The sequence below is a fragment of the Physeter macrocephalus genome, chromosome 7 (genome assembly GCF_002837175.3).
Source record: "Physeter macrocephalus isolate SW-GA chromosome 7, ASM283717v5, whole genome shotgun sequence".
NCBI lineage: Eukaryota > Metazoa > Chordata > Mammalia > Artiodactyla > Physeteridae > Physeter > Physeter macrocephalus.
In genome coordinates, this window is record NC_041220.1 from 147,054,844 (window position 1) to 147,061,479 (window position 6,636).

The 6,636-nt window shown below is 45.4% G+C and overlaps 1 long non-coding RNA gene across 1 annotated transcript in view; it reads right to left on the reverse strand.

Annotated features, from left to right (window-relative positions):
• Positions 1-297: 297 nt before the first annotated feature.
• LOC102975605 (uncharacterized) overlaps positions 298-6,636 on the reverse strand; it is a 121,672-nt gene continuing 115,333 nt past the window's right edge. Inside the window, exons 3-7 of the long non-coding RNA XR_003680734.2 lie at positions 4,142-4,320; positions 3,665-3,932; positions 1,383-1,712; positions 658-847; positions 298-483 (exon numbers count right to left, since the gene is read on the reverse strand). This is a non-coding gene — a long non-coding RNA (uncharacterized lncRNA). The remainder of the gene's footprint in view (positions 484-657; positions 848-1,382; positions 1,713-3,664; positions 3,933-4,141; positions 4,321-6,636) is intronic.

Consider the following 6,636-nt stretch of genomic DNA (forward strand, 5'->3'; position numbering starts at 1 on the left):
ATATATTAATATATACCAATATATAATGTATATAATACATGTTTATACATTATATATACACCTATTATGTATTAAGATATACTCATATATAATATATGCAATTACACTCATATTTTATAATATGCATACACAATATATAATGCATAGTATGCATTACAACTTAAAAATTATACCTTAACTGCCATGCTGTAAAATGTTATACATTTTACATTCTATATGCGTGTTGTATATTGTGTATCATATATATTGCCATATTTATAATAGTTGTAATACTTATTAGACACATATAATACAGGGTAATGTGGACATGAATATTACCTTCTGCGAGGCTGCTGCCCTTCAGACTAAAGACGTTGAAAAACACGTACCACTTTCCTTAAGCCTCCTCCTCGGGACCCCATCACTGAAGACCGTCCTGATGGACCAGCTGGATGCTGTCGTGTCACAGTGAGTTAGATCACACCTCTGTTTCACAGAGCCCACCTTCAAGGGGAGGGGGCACAAAAATCAGACATCATCACAACGTAATTTCACATGCTCATCCATACTAAGAAATACACCCTAAGGACAGGAGGAAATGAAGGAGGAAATGAAAACGCACTTGGAGGACCCTATGATAGGAAACGAGAGATGCTCAGTGGACAGACAGTCCATCACCTTCGTCCTCATGTCCGTTCCCGGGGCTCCATCCATGGGGGTTTTCATGCTTCTCGGAAGCCCTTCACTGATGACTGTATGCCCCCCTACGGTGCTTGGTGAGGGGGACATCCGTCCTCGTGGACACTGAGCCAGCCTGCAGGTCTGAACCTCGTTCTCATCTTTCTTCCACACCCGTGGATGAGCTGAGCTTCCTCGTGGAAAAGAGAAGAGACAATTCTTGGCACCAACTTCCCCCAAATCCTGGATCTCCAGGTCTGCAACCTCAGCAAGTACCCTCTGAACTACCCTGACCCCCACGGGCTGAATAATGACACATGGCCCCAGGGAGGGAGGAGCCAGTTGCTCAGCAGACCTTACGTCCTGCGGGGACAGCCCTGATGAGTCTTGCCATCCTTACCCGGTTCCCTCTGGGTCCAGAAACAGTCGTGACAAACCTGCACATCGCCGAGCCCCGGGCGTCTGCTCTTCTGTTCATTCCAGGTCCCTTCCTGTTCTAGAATTCAGAATCTGATCGTAAATCCACCATCCCTTATTTGGTCGGACCGGTAGAGCCATAAAATAACCCCACTTAACTGTTTTTCCCCTAGGGTCCATTTTTAGGTCATCTGCATCCTGTGATCTGGATCAGTATTCTCTACAATCTCTTGGGTTTTCCAAGGAATGACTCGTAAGTAGCATCTTGGGAACTCCACCCCCAATAATGCCCTCCCAGGAACAGTTACCGTGGGTCCAAAGAGCTGGTTTCTCCTGGGGTCCATATTTATGTCAGGATAACACAGGCAGCTCGTCCGTTCTGCGGTTCTGTCAGGAAGGGTCGACCACATACGCTGAGCTGGGACACGTTGTTTCATTGGTGGCGTTTCTTCTAGTTATGATTTCACGTCCCTAGTGACTCATCAGGATCACAGACATCTCGTGACAAAAATCTCAGGCAATCAGAGACAAGGAAAGGTTTGTGACAGGCACTGCTGAATCCTTGACTTACGAAAGGCTGTCGGCGCTGCCCTGACATCCTCAAGCGGCACTGCTTCCTGTGTTCGAGTCCCTTGGTTCTTTCAAGAAAATATCAGAGAATCCATATCAGACAGTGTCATTGATGGATCTTTCTACCCCCAAACAGTTGAGATTGTGATTATGCATTAGAATATAAGATGGGCACTTAACAGGTAGATCATGACACTAATCATCTAATAATTTTGCCTTATTACCTCATGTCCTTGATTAGCAACTGACCAGGCTGGGCTGAGTTGGGTTTTTAGTGATGCCGGGAGACAGATGGTCTGTTCTAAGAAGGTAATGGCTTTACAGTATTTTACAGAGATTCCCCAACAGAAATCATGTGGTGTTTCCATCAAACGGTTGCAGCATTTACTTAGCTGACTCAGATTCCCCTGGGAAGCGGTCTCCTCTCCTGGAGAGTCAGGATACAGGTACTGGCAGATCCTCACTATGTCGGTGATGCAAATCTGGATTAACTTTCTGAGCTGCCAGTTGCCTCACGGGTCCCATCTCCACCACTAACCACCTTCCCGGCACCCTCCCCAAACTGGGTGCACATGCCACTCTCATACACAGACACCCACGTAGAGACACGACTGCACATATACAGACAACAGAGATTCAGACGAGACGGAAACACACAGAGACAGACACACGGAAACACACACAGACACATAACACACAAGCGAACATACACACACAGACTCAGACATGCAAACACGCACAGAGACTCCCATGCACATGCCTGAGTTCTGTAGAATCCAGAAAACACCATCTTGCCTTCTATTTACCCACATTCAAAAACTAAAGATTTCTTTATATCCTCCCATTTTTTAAATGAAAATACAGTTGGCAGTTAACAAAACATATGCATCTGAACATGTTTTGTTATGATTCTCACCACTTAGGATATATATTATATATACAGTTGGGTATACACTCATGTACTTGGGAATACTTGGGTATCTGTTATATATAAAAACTTTGGTAGATAGAGAGACATAAATGCTTGTTATAACTCAACTTGGTGTTGAGTTTGCTTGGGTTGCTGTAACAAAATACTCCAGACTTGGTGGCTTAGATAACAGACATGTATCTCTCCCAGCCCTGGAGGCTAGAATCTGAGATCCAGGTGGGGACCAGGCCTCGGCAGGGCTAGTCCCTCCCGAGGCCTCTCTCCTGGGCGTGTAGACGGCCCTCTCCTCCCTGTGTCCTTCCAACGTCGTCCCTGTGTGTGTGTCTGTGTCCTAATCTCCTCTTATAAGGATCCCAGCCCTATGGGATCAGGACCCACCCTTGTGACCTCATTGTACCTTCATCCCCTCTTTAGAGACCCCATCTCCAAATACAGCCCCATCCTGGGAGTCAGGGCGTCAACATATGGACTGTAGGGGCTCATAATTTAGCTCACAAGCCTCCCATCTTGTAGAGAAAGTAAAGAGGCTAGTGATTTGCATAAGGGTGCACAGAGGCAGGAGGGGGGTGGAACCTGGCTCTCACAGGCACAGCTCACCAGCCCCGAAGCAGAAAGCATCTCCAGCCCAAGAGAAAAAGGCTTGAGGGTGGGCTGCCTCTTCTGCGACCCGAGATCTGAAGGTTGGACATGGCGATTGCATTCCTGTTGCAGGAACCGCCCCCCGGGGCGGGGCTCTGAAGTTCAATTGCAATACAGAACCCCTGCCCAGACAAACCAGTAATTCAGCCTTAGCCGCCTTGACCTCGGCACAGTGCTCCTTGGCCGTGCATTCTTTTTCAGGCGTTATTCTTGGAGAGCCTGGCTGGGTGGCTGAAGAAGACCCAGAAGTGATGAAAAGAGGCCATTCAGGAGCCCGCACAGAGGACAAGGAGGGAAAGGGAGCCCCCACTGTATCTACCAAAATGAAGTAAGACCACATTTTCTACGTAGGTACACAAACCATTTCAGCTCCAGCATCTGCTTCGGAGGGAAGTAATGCAGCTCTGGATCCATCAGAATTAGACGGTAATTGATTAACAAGCTCCTTACCATGTCCCTGGAACGTAAGCCACAGTGCATCTGAATCCCTGCACTGTGTTCCACATGCCAGGATGTTGGCAACGAGAGGGGAACCCTGCAGAGGTGTGGGATCGCACCTGACCGCTGACACGGCAACCCTCCTCCATCTGCTTTCTCACGGATCGAGCCAGATGGGGCAGCAGGTAGAAATTCTGCTCCCTTTTGGGAGGTGAGCCCAAGACGCTTGAGTTCTTCTTTCCTGGAGTTTGCAGTCTCTTAGGGAGATGCTCAAACAGTCCTGAAAATCAATAGGTTGAAAAACAGATCTTTCTCCCTACGTTACTTCTCATCTGTCCTAGTCATCAAATCTTCTTCATAAGTCGTTGTTTCCCTGAAAGTGTCAGCTATCCCCCTGCTTAACTTCCTTGGATTCAGAGTTTCCTGTGGTTACTCTAAGAAAGTACCAAGGACTTGGTAGCTTAAAAGAACAAAAATGTGCCGTCTTACCGTTTTAAAGCCCAAAGCTCTATAATCAAGGGATCCGCAGGCTGGTTTCTTCTGGAGGCATCTGCCATCCTGAGCTTGTGGCCCCTTCCTTGATGATCAAAACGAGCAGCTCAGCATCTTGTAATCAAATACTCCTCTGACGTCCTCTTTACAGGGATCTTGTGATGACACTGGACCACCTGTAAAATCCAGGTCACCTGTGCATCTCAAGCTCCTTAACAGGACCACATCTGCCAACTCCCTTTTACATATTCACAACGTTCGGAGATTAGAACATGGACATCTTTGGGGACATTATTCAGCTGACCACAGTGGGCGTCTCAACACTGATGCCTCATGCTGTGCTGTTCTGTGCTCTCACTCAGCTCTGGACTTGTTGGTGGAGTCCCCCAATCTTCCTCAGTTCTTATCCTGTTTTACTGTATCTTTAAATAACAGAGGCCAGAAATAAACCCACACACCTACGGTCAATTAATATTTGACAAAGGACACAAGAATACACAGTGGGAAAAAGTCTCTTCAGCAAGTGGTGCTGGGAAAGTTGGAGACATGGATGTAAATCGGTGAAGTTAGAACACACGTTCACACCCTACACAAAGATAAACTCAAAATGGATTAAACATAAGACATGGCACCATACAACTCCCAGAAGAGAACAGAGGCAAAACATTCTCTGTCACAAATCATACCAATGTTTTCTCAGGTCAGTCTCCCAAGGCAACAGGAATAAAAGCAAAAATAGACCAATGGGACCTAATCAAACGTACAAGGTGTTGCACAGCACAGGAAACCATGAACAGACAACCTACAGAATGGGAGAAAATACTTGTAAGCAATGCAACCGATGACGGCTTAATTTCCAAAATGTACAAAGAGCTCATACAACTCAACAGCAACAAAAAACAACCCAATCGAAAAATGGGCAGAAGACCTAAATAGACATTTCTTCCAAGAAGACATACAGATGGCCAACAGGCACATGCAAATGTGCTCAACATCGCTAATTATTAGAGAAATGCACATCAAAAGTACAGTGAGGTGTCACCTCACACATCTCAGAATGGCCATCATCAAAAAGTCTACAAATAATATATGCTGGGGAGGGTGTGAAGGAAAGGGATCCCTCCTGCACTGTTGGTGGGAACATAAGTTGGTGCAGCCACTATGGAGGACAGTATGGAGGTTCCTCAAAAAAACTAAAAATAGAACTACCATACGACCCAGCAATCCCACTACTGGGCATATACCTTGGGAAAACCATAATTCAAAAAGATATAGGCACCCCAGTGTTTATAGCAGCACTGTTTACAATAGCCATGTCATGGTAGCAACCTAACTGTCCATCAGCAGACGAATGGATAAAGAAGATGGGGTACATATATACAATGAGCTATTACTCAGCCATATAAAAGGATGAAATAATGCCATTGGCAGCAACATGGATGGACCTAGACATTATCATACTAAATGAAGTAAGTCAAAGACAGATACCATCTGATATCACTTATATGTGGAATCTGAAAAATAATACACATGAACTTATTTATGAAGCAGAAACAGACTCACAAGACATAGAAAACAAAGGGCAAAGGTGGGGGAAGGATAAATTAGGAGTTTGGGATTAACATACACACATTACTATATATAAAATAGAGAAAAACGAGGACCTACTGTGTAGCACAGAGAACTCAATATTTTGTAATAACCTAAATGGGAAAAGAATACGTACACAGATAACTGAATCACTATGCTGTATACCTGAAACTAACAACGTTGTAAATGAACTATATTCCAATAAAAAATAAAGTAAAATATGTACGAAAAGCTGAGTGGATTGCAGAGTAACTCACATCAGCAGATTCTCATTTTTCTGATCAGGGAAGCAACAGATGATCCATTAAAGGGGCGAGTAGAGGGGGAGAATATGGTGGGTGTTCTGATCGCCTGCACCCCATCCCTGTCCACCTCTGCTCGTTGCCCCACAGAGCTCACCATGGGTCCGCCTGTTGGATGTGGGCAGAGATGCCCAGCAGGAAAGGAGAGAGATGTGAGGGGCACGGAAGTGAGGGCTGTCCACCCTCGGCCCCATCTCACAGGTCAGCTGAGACCCTCCACCAAAAACCACTGCTCCAGGGGACTTCCCTGATGGTCCAGTGGTTAAGACTTCACCTTTCAGCGCAGGGGTGTGTGGGTTCGATACCTGGTCAGGGAGCTGAGATCCCACATGCCTCGCAGCCAGAAAACCAAAACATAAATAGTTAAGTCCAGGAAGCACAGAGATTCCCATTCAGGGTAAATCCAAGGAGAAACACACCAAGACACATATTAATCAATCAAACTATCAAAAATTAAATACAAAGAAAAAATATTAAAAGCAGCAAAGGAAAAGCAACAAATAACATACAAGGGAATCCCTATAAGGTTAACAGCTGATTTCTCAGCAGAAACTCTACAAGCCAGAAAGGAGTGGCATGATATATTTAAAGTGATGAACC